Below are 14,355 nucleotides of genomic sequence, written 5' to 3'. Positions count from 1 at the left end.
ACAAGGCTGTTCGCTTTTCCATTTCATACATCAAGTCCATATGAACAATTATCCAAGAATAACAAATATAGGCTGATAGGCAAAAAATGCTAAGAAATAAAAATAGGCCTAATTGTAGGCAATGGACGCATTATAGGCTCAAATCTTATAAATGTTGAAACTGGTTCACTGTCGTTTGAGTACAAACCATTCCATACTCAAAACGTGCTTTCAAAAATATGAACACAGAACTGCACAAAATAAGTTTGCAAGTAAATACTTCTCATAAGCGTGTTATTGAAACAGGTCCTGCAGGTTTACAGTGTGAAACTAAAAGAAACATGTAGCCATTTTTCTGCGTTGCCCCAACTGTATCTGTCAAGGAGGAGAGCGCAGCATATGAGCGCTGCTTTCCAAGCCCCTGCAGCAGACAGTAGTGTGGAGTTATGAGCGCTGCTTTCCAAGCCCCTGCAGCAGACAGTAGTGTGGAGTTATGAGCGCTGCTTTCCAAGCCCCTGCAGCAGACAGTAGTGTGGAGTTATGAGCGCTGCTTTCCAAGCCCCTGCAGCAGACAGTAGTGTGGAGTTATGAGCGCTGCTTTCCAAGCCCCTGCAGCAGACAGTAGTGTGGAGTTATGAGCGCTGCTTTCCAAGCCCCTGCAGCAGACAGTAGTGTGGAGTTATGAGCGCTGCTTTCCAAGCCCCTGCAGCAGACAGTAGTGTGGAGTTATGAGCGCTGCTTTCCAAGCCCCTGCAGCAGACAGTAGTGTGGAGTTATGAGCGCTGCTTTCCAAGCCCCTGCAGCAGACAGTAGTGTGGAGTTATGAGCGCTGCTTTCCAAGCCCCTGCAGCAGACAGTAGTGTGGAGTTATGAGCGCTGCTTTCCAAGCCCCTGCAGCAGACAGTAGTGTGGAGTTATGAGCGCTGCTTTCCAAGCCCCTGCAGCAGACAGTAGTGTGGAGTTATGAGCGCTGCTTTCCAAGCCCCTGCAGCAGACAGTAGTGTGGAGTTATGAGCGCTGCTTTCCAAGCCCCTGCAGCAGACAGTAGTGTGGAGTTATGAGCGCTGCTTTCCAAGCCCCTGCAGCAGACAGTAGTGTGGAGTTATGAGCGCTGCTTTCCAAGCCCCTGCAGCAGACAGTAGTGTGGAGTTATGAGCGCTGCTTTCCAAGCCCCTGCAGCAGACAGTAGTGTGGAGTTATGAGCGCTGCTTTCCAAGCCCCTGCAGCAGACAGTAGTGTGGAGTTATGAGCGCTGCTTTCCAAGCCCCTGCAGCAGACAGTAGTGTGGAGTTATGAGCGCTGCTTTCCAAGCCCCTGCAGCAGACAGTAGTGTGGAGTAATGAGCGCTGCTTTCCAAGCCCCTGCAGCAGACAGTAGTGTGGAGTTATGAGCGCTGCTTTCCAAGCCCCTGCAGCAGACAGTAGTGTGGAGTTATGAGCGCTGCTTTCCAAGCCCCTGCAGCAGACAGTAGTGTGGAGTTATGAGCGCTGCTTTCCAAGCCCCTGCAGCAGACAGTAGTGTGGAGTTATGAGCGCTGCTTTCCAAGCCCCTGCAGCAGACAGTAGTGTGGAGTTATGAGCGCTGCTTTCCAAGCCCCTGCAGCAGACAGTAGTGTGGAGTTATGAGCGCTGCTTTCCAAGCCCCTGCAGCAGACAGTAGTGTGGAGTTATGAGCGCTGCTTTCCAAGCCCCTGCAGCAGACAGTAGTGTGGAGTTATGAGCGCTGCTTTCCAAGCCCCTGCAGCAGACAGTAGTGTGGAGTTATGAGCGCTGCTTTCCAAGCCCCTGCAGCAGACAGTAGTGTGGAGTTATGAGCGCTGCTTTCCAAGCCCCTGCAGCAGACAGTAGTGTGGAGTTATGAGCGCTGCTTTCCAAGCCCCTGCAGCAGACAGTAGTGTGGAGTTATGAGCGCTGCTTTCCAAGCCCCTGCAGCAGACAGTAGTGTGGAGTTATGAGCGCTGCTTTCCAAGCCCCTGCAGCAGACAGTGGTGTGGAGTTATGAGCGCTGCTTTCCAAGCCCCTGCAGCAGACAGTAGTGTGGAGTTATGAGCGCTGCTTTCCAAGCCCCTGCAGCAGACAGTAGTGTGGAGTTATGAGCGCTGCTTTCCAAGCCCCTGCAGCAGACAGTAGTGTGGAGTTATGAGCGCTGCTTTCCAAGCCCCTGCAGCAGACAGTAGTGTGGAGTTATGAGCGCTGCTTTCCAAGCCCCTGCAGCAGACAGTAGTGTGGAGTTATGAGCGCTGCTTTCCAAGCCCCTGCAGCAGACAGTAGTGTGGAGTTATGAACGCTGCTTTCCAAGCCCCTGCAGCAGACAGTAGTGTGGAGTGTTGAGCGCTCTGGGTCGCGTTCTAGCTCGCCTCGAGTTGCCCCTCCCATTCTCGTTAAAACTCTCCGTTCCATTCGCCAATAAAGCGCTTTTGTCTTGGGGTCGGGAAGCTTATGGGCTCTCGCCGGACACTTGAAGCGCATTCCTCGACGTGGAGCTTTCAACCACTCGCTGGACACCGGTGGCTGAAGAGTTTTAATGTATTTTAATAACTTTATGCTGTTGCACAGTTTCGGGGACTTTTGACAGAGTGCTCCGCGGACGACTAAAGGATTTCGAACTGTTTACTTGTTCTACGTGGGTCCTCTTGGATAACATTTTTATGTAGCACACATTTCTGAATGCGCCGCAACTCAAACTTTACGCAGGGAACAGAACCGGTAAGTTTTTTCCCCGAACAGAATGGTTTTATGAATAAACTGCAAAGTTTATATATGCAAAGTTGTGTGACACAGATTGGTCATTGAGTAGGAAGCACGTTGCAGAATGCGTAAAGCAGTACAGTTTGGAAAACAAGCCCTAAAGCTGAGAAAAATGTGGGGTTATGATTTTGGATAAAGCTTGCGTTTATCAACTTTGCATGAATAACTTACGTAATTTATTGAAAAGTAATAACATAATTAAATTGAAAATGTATTATTATTATTTTTCTTCATAAAGAGACATTCGTTTTTAATAAACATATATGCCTACTACACCACCCTTCTACAGACTCCACACTCCGACTCCTGTTATGCTATGTTATAACGTTCTATGACAGGAGTTGGCTAGAGGTGAAATGTTCACCCATTCCAGACACACCTTCTCACCGCACCGAATGAGAACCCTACAAGGCCTACAACATTCTGTAAACAACAGCTTGTCAGCTTCGAATTTGTACCATGCAAACCGAGGATCATTTAAGCAGAAACATTCAAAGTCACTTAAAAACATTCAATAATTTACACATAATTTACAAATATTCAAAATCACTCATATAGTCTAAAGAGCGATAACAAATCAGTATAGGAAAGTCACACGCCACAGCATGTCTCTAATCTGTGCGGAACAACAGCTGAAAACACTTCTATCGTAACTTTATCACTAACTAGTAGGCTGCTTAAGTGTTTGACCACAGGACGCTGCGCTGGGCAGAGCTGGCGTCTAGACCGCGCCGGTCCTTTTTTTACCACCGGGAGAAGCTGTTTTCGACGTGCGGCTGGTGCTGGGGACCGGCCCAGATGAGAACGCACACGGCATAGGTTATAGGATAGGGACGTTCAACAAACAACTGGTTTCAAAAGACAAAAACTAAGAGTCTAATTTGCTCTGTTCGCCACGAGTTCAAAGGTAGGCTAATGGTATAGGCTGGTCTAGTTCTGGAGGCAAATATGCTTGGTCACACCGGGTAAAACGAGATGAACTGTTATTATCCATGGGTTAGCTGTGAATTTGCAGCAGAACAGCCAGCAAGGACCTCACATTGATTTGGAGAACCTGCAGTCCCATGACAAAATAACCAACAATTTCAATTAAAAGATAAAGTGTTCGAACCAGTTGCCAGTTTTGGTTCCGTATTAGCGCAATTGAATTTGACTGTGTTAATTTCAACATGATGGTTATTGCTGCGCAGCATTACAAATGGTATCTACCTCCCCACCTGTAGGGTGGGTACTCAGTTATTAACGTGTCCATTAGCACCTGGAACATCTGGAAAACACTTGTTCTTGTTTCAAACACCTATTGATCTTCAGTCTAATGATTCATGTGCGTCGGAGTTCGCGAAAGGCATCAGTAAAATCATGCGAGTTGCCTTTCAACTTAAAACTACTCAGACACTGTATAACGTCGGAGAAAACTCTAGGAAAACAGTTGTTAAACGTTTCACATTTAGGGGAATTATATCAATAAATCACCAACACCTATCTCCTCATTGCTACAGGCTTACATCCCATGCGTAATTGAAATGTGTAACAGATATACGCATGATACTTTACTAAAATCTATAGGCTATATGTCTATATGTCTCACAATTCCTCCCAATAATAAACTACATGGATATAAACCAGAGGCTATCATAAACCATGTGATAAATCATGAAAAGGCCTATTATTTGTGTCTACAAACTTTAATTAACAGTGATCATAATAAACGTATCCAGTCCACCTTTCCCAAACAACATCCAGATGAGCGCATAGTAGGCTGTTCATGTTATCTCGCCAAGTGGAACCGCTACATCTCATAAGCCATCTTTGCGTCTTCGCCACTGAGGCCAATTTTCCAAACATTTGAATATTGAGGTACGTAGCAACGGTCTTTTTTCTGAGCGAGATCCATCTGCCGGCTCTGCGCGCCCGCACACAGGCACGGAAAATCGCTTAATCTTTCACTGCGGGCCCAACAAATGGCGGGGTAAACTACTCCAATAACCCTTCGTGCGAGGATCATCTTCACGGGGGACTATTTCCACCCTATGTATTTTGAAAGGAGAGATGAAGCTGTCATTACACAGTCAAGTCCTGTATGTAGCCTATAGCTGCAGACTTCTCACCCAGGCTACATATTAGCCAGACAGACTGACGTTGGCTTGAACAGAAGTGTGGCTATTCGTATGTGTATGTGCTATACAGTAGACAATGAATGTTTCATTTTGACTACCAAGGGCCATATATACAAATCGTTGTCCCTGGCATGCATAGGTCATGAGAAGACAGAGGGAAGTGTGTCACTATAATGACAGACACAGTTCAGACAGGACCCTTATGTTTCGTGGGTACCACAGGCGGCTGGTGGCACCTTATTTGGGGAGGATGGGCTCATAGTAATGGCTGCAATGGAATAAATTGAATGGTATCAAATACATGGTTTCCATACCATTTCCATTCACCACTCCACTTATTCCAGCCATTATTACGAGCCGTCCTCCCCTCAACAGCCTCCTGTGGTAGGTACTACTATCTCCTCTGCTGTGTGTCTCAGTATTTGAGCACTGACTACTTGGCACAGGAGAACACCCTGTTACTTCTCAGTGCTGAGAGACAGGCTTTCTTGACGGGACAGAGACGTGGCGGGGAGATGGTAGGAATTCTCAGGCAATGAACAGTGGATGAGAAAGGAAAGTAGAGAGAGAGAGATGGAGAGAGAGAGAGGGAGAGATAGAAAGAGAGAAAAATAAGGGATGAGAAAACATTCCTTTGTCTAGTATAGTGTGATACTTGACTGAGATGACAGAGAAGATGGAATCACTGAGATTGTTTAACCTCAACACTGCCAAGACCCTAGATTTAGACTAGGAGTACGTGTGTATAGATGTGTGTGTCCATGTGTGCAAGCTGCCAAGACCCTAGATTTAGACTAGGAGCACGTGTGTATAGATGTGTGTCTCTATGTGTGCAAGCTTATGTCCGTGTGTGTGTGTTGAGAGTATTAACGTAAAACACACACACGCTGACCGGGTGGATAACCCAGTGGCCCTGGGACCCCTCTTGTAACTGGCTGCTCGTGGAGGTGAGGCCTGGTGAGGGGGACTCTGGGGGTGCTCGGCTATTTAACACCATTAAAATAATTAAACACATGTCTCCTGTCAGAGAGAGGCTGGCCCCCTCCTCTCCTGCTCACACTCACTCACACACACACACACACACACACTCACACACACACACACACACACACACACACACACACACACAGAGTGCATAATCATGCAGGCACGCAAACAAGCACACACCCACCCACAGACAGGTATCCACACACATTACCCCTGGAGGGACAGACAGGTAACCACACATTACCCCTGGAGGGACAGACAGGTAACCACACATTACACCTGGAGGGACAGACAGGTAGCCACACACATTACCCCTGGAGGGACAGACAAGTAACCACACATTACCCCTGGAGGGGCAAACAGGTAACCACACATTACCCCTGGATGGACAGACAGGTAGCCACACACATTACCCCTGGAGGGACAGACAGGTAGCCACACACATTACCCCTGGAGGGACAGACCAACAGCCACTCTTGGCATTTGTTTCAGACATGTGACCACACCAGGGTTTAATCTCTGCTTCGGGGTCATTGGAAAACTGTCATTCATCTATTTAGAAGAAGTGTAGGAGACTGTGATGACTCAGTCTACCAGGTTCAGAATAACATAACAACCCACCAGCATTTTCCTGCTGTACTGTGTGTATACAAAAAAAAAAAAAACACACACACACACACACACACACCTAGGCAACTGCTCTGCTCCTCTCGTCTCTAAGAGCAAAGAAATTTCATATCACACAGTGTACTCCAGCCAGTAGCCCCCCTTTTATACCCAATTAGGAGTGGTCGTCTGAGGCCCTCCACCCTCTGCAACAACGGATTAGGGTGTTAAAAGTCAGGTGGCGAGGAGGCCTGGGGAGACGGGGAGGGGGAGGGGGGAGAGGATGGGAGCAGGGCAGTCACACAGCAGGCAGGGAGTTGGAGCTGGCAAGGCATAAGAAACCTGTGTGTGTTTTTGTGTGTTTTGTATTAGCGAAACCGTGTGAAAGCAAGTGTGAATCCCAATTAGCAAGGGTGTGTGTGTCGGAGTGTATGTGTTACAATCAGCGTGTTTGGAGTGTGTTTGTGCCTACACACACATGTGGTTGTGTGTGTGTGTGTGTTTATTTGGATCTTAGCTACAGTCACAGTGTCACAATGAGTTCAACGTAGGCCTCTATCCCACCACCAGAATCAGGTGTTCCACAATACACAGGGCGTGCCACTGTTGACGTCCCAGAGTCAGAGCAGCTTTCTTGGGCAGGGCGCTTAAAGAAAGCCCCTGGCTTGAATCACTTCAAAGGGCCTCGCACATTAATGCTGACCCGGCGGTATGCGAAAAGCAAACCGATCCCCTCACGGTGTTTACCCGCCAAGCCAAACTGAAGAAGACTCAAGCCGTTCCAGCCAAATGATGCGTTCCAAAGAACCACTTCAAAACCTCTGTATAAATATACAGGAGCACGCAAAGGCTACAAGCGGAGCCTGTCTTGAGCCCAACGCAAACCGCAAATAACTCCTGTCTCACACACTCCCTCTTGCCAACGCTCAGAATTCGCGTTTGCAGAGGAGAGATGGGGCTCCAGGACAGATGTTCCCCCTGAAAGACTGAATTACGGTTGGAAAGACAGACGTTCAGATTCAGAAACTGCCCTCTCAGCCTTTTGACTGGAAGCAACCTATTTTTTCTCCTCCTCTCTCGTTCCCTCTTTCTCGCTCTGTCTGGAAGTACATGGAAAATGCCAAAAATCAGAAAAATGGCAAAACGGCCACTAACCAAAAGTGAGAACTGGGGCCAGAGAGAAAAGGCGAGAGAGGGAGCGAGTGAGAGAGAGGGAGCGAGAGAGGACAAGGGGGAGGGAGAGAGAGAGAGCGAGCACATCCCAGAGAGCCACCACAAATTGCCATGTTTCAGTGAGGCCGTAAAAAAAGATAAACGACTCTTAATCTAAGGTTGTAATTACCTCGGGCCAACACTGTCATTAGCAAATGAGCCTTGAACCAGAGAGATGGGAAGAGAGAGAGAGATGGAGAGGAGGAAGAGAGAGTGGGGGAGAGGGGGGACAGAGAGTGGGGGGGGGGGGGGTAGAGGAAGGGGAGGTAGATTTGGATGGTCAAAGAGCGATGGAGAGTAGTAGCTTTGTCCCAGATCTGTTGGTGCTATCCTTGTCATGTTTGGCATTATGACACAAACAGACTGGTACCCACCCAGGCTAGAATGGCAGTGGCTGGAGAAACTTAAAGGTGGGGGAATTCAGGGAGAGAGGGAAGGAGAGAGAAGGGGGAGAGGAGGGGGAGAGAGGAGGCGATGCGGGGGGGGGGGGGGAGATGAGGGAAAGAGAGAGAAATAGATTGAGAGAGAAGGGACTGCAACGGTCACTTCAAACAGTGACTAGGCCTGCGCACACAAAGAACACTCATACTTAGTTCAGTGTGACCACAGCCTTGAACCTTGACTGAAGGGTCAGATATTTAATCATTGGCTATTAATGACTAATGGAAGTTCAACTAAAGAAACAAATGATCAGCTGATCATTAACTCGTAATGTTTACCCACATATAGATTTAATGAGAAGTCAATAGAGTAATGGTTAGGCGAATGGTCAACTGATGTGCTGCTGCTGCTGCTACTGTGTCTGCCTTAGGGTCAGGAGGCCCAACTGAAATCACAGGAAGTGCTGACTAGTACGCTCGCTCAAGCACACACACACACACACACACACACACACACACACACACACTGACGTAGGCATGTTTACCATAAACACATACACACCAGCTCTGGTATGTTTGAGGTCCTTGACCCCTCGTTTCTCCTGGGTCTATTTCAGTCACTGCTAATAGCGGCGTTATCAGCTACCATACGCACAGAGAAGTGGCTGTGTGTGTGTGTGTGTGTGTGTAAAACTAAACTTCAACCTTATTACAGGATCAACGTCAGCATAACGTGGTCACAAGGCACGAAACTGAAGAACAAACTGGGACGTTCTATCAGAGTTTGTCCATTAAGAAACGCTTGTTTCCATTCTCCATTTCAAAATGTTTTGCTATGCTGTGCCCTAATGAACATGACCCAGTTGTGATACAAGTCAGGACTAGTCAGTTTATATATTAAATCAGCAGAAGACTCTTTCCAAGAATCTTAGAAGCCATAAGGGTGACTATTAAAAAATCAAACGTCAACATCGGACAGCATCTAGTGTTTTCTCTATTTCTCTCCATGTATCCCACACAGGCCATCTTCAATATGGGTTGGCTTCTAGTGATCTTGTTATTTCTAATGTGGACATGTTGCCTCTGGTTGAAACTTTAACGCCACACTGCTTTGCTCTCAACAGCCTGGGGAGGACTGAAGTCATCAGACAGACAGACAGAGACAGACAGAGACAGACAGAGACAGACAGAGACAGACAGACAGACAGACATCGTGGTGGAGGACTAAGGAGGGAGAAACAGAAAGATAGAGAGTAGGAGGAAATTGGAGATTCGACAGTCGAGAGAGGGAGAGAGAGATGTGTTTGAGAGAGAGATGGGAGAGAGAGATGAGATGGAGAGTGAAGAGGTGATGGGTTAGAGATGAGATGGAGAGTGAAGAGGTGATGGGTTAGAGATAAGTCGCTCTGGATAAGAGCGTCTGCTAAATGACTTAAATGTAAATGTAAATGTAATGAGATGGAGAGTGAAGAGGTGATGGGTTAGAGATGAGATGGAGAGTGAAGAGGTGATGGGTTAGAGATGAGATGGAGTGAAGAGGTGATGGGTTAGAGATGAGATGGAGAGTGAAGAGGTGATGGGTTAGAGATGAGATGGAGAGTGAAGGGGTGATGGGTTAGAGATGAGATGGAGAGTGAAGGGGTGATGGGTTAGAGATGAGATGGAGTGAAGAGGTGATGGGTTAGAGATGAGATGGAGAGTGAAGAGGTGATGGGTTAGAGATGAGATGGAGAGTGAAGAGGTGATGGGTTAGAGATGAGATGGAGAGTGAAGAGGTGATGGGTTAGAGATGAGATGGAGAGTGAAGGGGTGATGGGTTAGAGATGAGATGGAGAGTGAAGAGAGAGATGAGATGGAGAGTGAAGGGGTGATGGGTTAGAGATGAGATGGAGAGTGAAGAGGTGATGGGTTAGAGATGAGATGGAGAGTGAAGGGGTGATGGGTTAGAGATGAGATGGAGAGTGAAGGGGTGATGGGTTAGAGATGAGATGGGAGTGAAGAGGTGATGGGTTAGAGATGAGATGGGAGAGTGAGGGGAGAGGTGATGGGTTAGAGATGAGATGGAGAGTGAAGGGGTGATGGGTTAGAGATGAGATGGAGAGTGAAGGGGTGATGGGTTAGAGATGAGATGGAGTGAAAAGGTGATGGGTTAGAGATGAGATGGAGAGTGAAGAGGTGATGGGTTAGAGATGAGATGGAGAGTGAAGAGGTGATGGGTTAGAGATGAGATGGAGAGTGAAGAGGTGATGGGTTAGAGATGAGATGGAGAGTGAAGAGGTGATGGGTTAGAGATGAGATGGAGAGTGAAGAGGTGATGGGTTAGAGATGAGATGGAGAGTGAAGAGGTGATGGGTTAGAGATGAGATGGAGAGTGAAGAGGTGATGGGTTAGAGATGAGATGGAGAGTGAAGAGGTGATGGGTTAGAGATGAGATGGAGAGTGAAGAGGTGATGGGTTAGAGATGAGATGGAGAGTGAAGAGGTGATGGGTTAGAGATGAGATGGAGAGTGAAGAGGTGATGGGTTAGAGATGAGATGGAGAGTGAAGAGGTGATGGGTTAGAGATGAGATGGAGAGTGAAGGGGTGATGGGTTAGAGATGAGAGAGTGAAGAGGTGATGGGTTAGAGATGAGATGGAGAGTGAAGGGGTGATGGGTTAGAGATGAGATGGAGAGTGAAGGGGTGATGGGTTAGAGATGGACAGAGACTTCAAAGATAGAGACTAAATCAATGTGTCTATTCTGAGTTGTTGAGTACATCTGTTTTCAGGGCCGTACTCCTATTTTTAGATGGTCAATATTTAGTCTTGAGGCCAGTATCACCCAGACCAGAACCACATGACTCTGTGTTGAGGTCAGCAGAGATGACCTATACAGCCTAACAGAGATGACCTACACAGCCTAACAGTGATGACCTACACAGCCTAACAGTGATGACCTACACAGCCTAACAGTGATGACCTACACAGCCTAACAGTGATGACCTACACAGCCTAACAGAGATGACCTACACATCCTAACAGTGATGACCTACACATCCTAACAGTGATGACCCACACACACACACACACACACACACACACACACACACACACACACACACACACACACACACACACACACACACACACACACACACACACACACACACACACACACACACACACACACACACACAGCTGAATCTCCACTACCTTAGTCACTCCCATATAGATAAATAAGCACATGCACAGATCCATGTCTGAAGAAGCCCACTAACAGCAAGCCAAAAAGCCAAACCCTGCGACCGGGGACTATTTTCAGACGTAAACGGTGTGTGTGTGTTCTTCACCATGATTGTGAGTGTGTATTTAACTGTGTGACTCAGCCAGAGAGTGAGTCAGTGTTGGTGCATACAGCGTAGTCTCTGGTGTTGGTGCATACAGTGTAGTAGCTGGTGTTGGTACATACAGCGTAGTATCTGGTGTTGGTGCATACAGCGTAGTCTCTGGTGTTGGTGCATACAGCGTAGTCTCTGGTGTTGGTGCATACAGCGTAGTCTCTGGTGTTGGTGCATAGAGCGTAGTCTCTGGTGTTGGTGCATACAGCGTAGTCTCTGGTGTTGGTGCATACAGCGTAGTCTCTGGTGTTGGTGCATACAGCGTAGTCTCTGGTGTTGGTGCATACAGTGTAGTCTCTGGTGTTGGTGCATACAGCGTAGTCTCTGGTGTTGGTGCATACAGCGTAGTCTCTGGTGTTGGTGCATACAGCGTAGTCTCTGGTGTTGGTGCATACAGCGTAGTCTCTGGTGTTGGTGCATACAGCATAGTCTCTGGTGTTGGTGCATACAGCGTAGTCTCTGGTGTTGGTGCATACAGCGTAGTCTCTGGTGTTGGTGCATACAGCGTAGTCTCTGGTGTTGGTGCATACAGTGTAGTCTCTGGTGTTGGTGCATACAGCGTAGTCTCTGGTGTTGGTGCATACAGCGTAGTCTCTGGTGTTGGTGCATACAGTGTAGTCTCTGGTGTTGGTGCATACAGTGTAGTCTCTGGTGTTGGTGCATACAGTGTAGTCTCTGGTGTTGGTGCATACAGTGTAGTCTCTGGTGTTGGTGCATACAGTGTCGTCTCTGGTGTTGGTGCATACAGTGTAGTCTCTGGTGTTGGTGCATACAGTATAGTCTCTGGTTAGACTGTGTGCTCTTGTGAAACAAGGAGATGTCTCCACCTTTATGAACGCTTGGCTGGATGACAAGGTTTCTGGATGACAAGGTTTCTGGATGACAAGGTTTCTGGATGACACGGTTTCTGGATGACAAGGTTTCTGGATGACACGGTTTCTGGATGACACGGTTTCTGGATGACAAGGTTTCTGAATGACAAGGTTTCTGGATGACAAGGTTTCTGGATGACAAGGTTTCTGGATGACAAGGTTTCTGGATGACAAGGTTTCTGGATGACAAGGTTTCTGGATGACAAGGTTTCTGAATGACAAGGTTTCTGGATGACAAGGTTTCTGGATGACTGTGGTGCAAGGATACTGGAGAAAAACAACTTCTAGATTGGAGAGAGTTAAGAGATGTGTGTGTCTGTATGTTTGTGTGTACGCGTTTGTGCAAGAATGTACTTATTTCTCTCTCTGTGTGTCCAAATGTACAGCATGTGTGTGTGGATGTATGCATACGTCTGTTCGCTTGGTTGAGTTTAATCAACTGGAGGAAAACAGCTTAAAGGAGCCCGCATAAATAAATATCTGGAATGAATATGTTGCTGGGGAAGCCCCAGGGCCTAACGACTCTCAGCACCAGTCACCTCTATATCAAGTGGTTTGGTTCAATCCAATTCCCAGTTGGACTTGGATTCAAATACTATTCAAAATCGTTGAAATACTTTGAGCATTTGCTTTAGCTTGCCTGGAGGGCCAGGTGGGCGGGGTTTGCAGTTTGCCATTTCAATACTTTTCTATTGGTTCCATTCCAACAGGCAAGATAAATCAAAACACAGATACAGTATTTTAAATGATTTCAAATAGTATTTGAACCCAGGTCTGATGGAGAATAACACAAACACAGGGTTTGTGATGAACTCATGAAGTGGACATAGAGTTTGTCTCTAAGCAATTATGTTAGAAGTCAACATGAAAGACAGACACACAAACAGGCTGCCCTTCCATCAGTGCTGTCGCCTGAGGAGCGGTATGATGAAAATGTGTTACTGGAGCGGTTGTGTCCTTTTGATGCTGACTGCAATGTTGTTGTCAACAGTCAGTCTCTGGCGTCACACACAGCCCGATACGATCAGCTGAGACTGTATAGTGTGTGTGTTACCTGTGAGTGGGTACACAGGTACAAGAAACACAGGTACACTCATTAATTACACAAACAGGTTTATAGCGCCTTTCTGTCAGTGTCACTTCACCGGTTTGGCTTTGGAAGAGTATCAAACATCTTTTTGTGTGAATTACAGTCACACTGTGTACTTTGAGAGGCTCACAGTGATGTGTGTCAGGCAGGGAGCCAAATATCCTGTTATTCAAAGTCACACATCAGTAAAGTCACACATCAGTAAAGTCACTGCACAGCCATCTAAATACATAGGTCATGGGTTATAACCTGGTTCACACAGAACCCTGTAAAGAACACACACATATTGAACCACAGACAGAGACAGCAGCTCTGCTTACACACACACATATTGAACCACAGACAGAGACAGCAGCTCTGTTAACACACACATCTGTGGCACTTCCTTAACCTTGGTCTTCTGGTGCTACAGGTGCAGTATGTGATTAGAGAGCCTAAGTACTGTAGCTGTGTTAAACTACTGTCCTAGTATGATACCCTGCCTTCACTCACTAAGTACTGTAGCTGTGTTAAACTAAACTACTGTCCTACTATGATACCCTGCCTTCACTCACTAAGTACTGTAGCTGTGTTAAACTACTGTCCTAGTATGATACCCTGCCTTCACTCACTAAGTACTGTAGCTGTGTTAAACTAAACTACTGTCCTAGTATGATACCCTGCCTTCACTCACTAAGTACTGTAGCTGTGTTAAACTACTGTCCTACTATGATACCCTGCCTTCACTCACTAAGTACTGTAGCTGTGTTAAACTAAACTACTGTCCTACTATGATACCCTGCCTTCACTCACTAAGTACTGTAGCTGTGTTAAACTACTGTGCCTACGTACTCGATACCCTGCCTTCACTCACTAAGTACTGTAGCTGTGTTAAACTACTGTCCTACTATGATACCCTGCCTTCACTCACTAAGTACTGTAGCTGTGTAAACTAAACTACTGTCCTACTATGATACCCTGCCTTCACTCACTAAGTACTGTAGCTGTG

The 14,355-nt window shown here is 46.9% G+C and overlaps 2 protein-coding genes across 4 annotated transcripts in view; one reads left to right on the top strand and one right to left on the bottom strand.

Annotated features, from left to right (window-relative positions):
- Positions 1-14,355, bottom strand: part of coro7 (coronin 7) — a 252,581-nt gene that overhangs the window by 74,426 nt on the left and 163,800 nt on the right. The window lies entirely within an intron of this gene.
- The window catches only part of vasnb (vasorin b), a 44,640-nt gene continuing 32,563 nt past the window's right edge, over positions 2,279-14,355 (top strand). The window contains exon 1 of one of the 3 annotated variants that reach the window (XR_011674331.1): positions 2,279-2,684. The gene's annotated coding sequence lies outside the window, so the exon portion shown is untranslated. The remainder of the gene's footprint in view (positions 2,685-14,355) is intronic. The other 2 variants (XM_071394810.1, XM_071394799.1) reach the window with 2 other exon arrangements.

The sequence above is a fragment of the Salvelinus alpinus genome, chromosome 1 (assembly GCF_045679555.1).
Source record: "Salvelinus alpinus chromosome 1, SLU_Salpinus.1, whole genome shotgun sequence".
Taxonomy (NCBI): Eukaryota; Metazoa; Chordata; class Actinopteri; order Salmoniformes; family Salmonidae; genus Salvelinus; species Salvelinus alpinus.
Note: the sequence above shows the minus strand (reverse complement) of the source record. Positions and strands in the feature narration are given on the sequence as shown.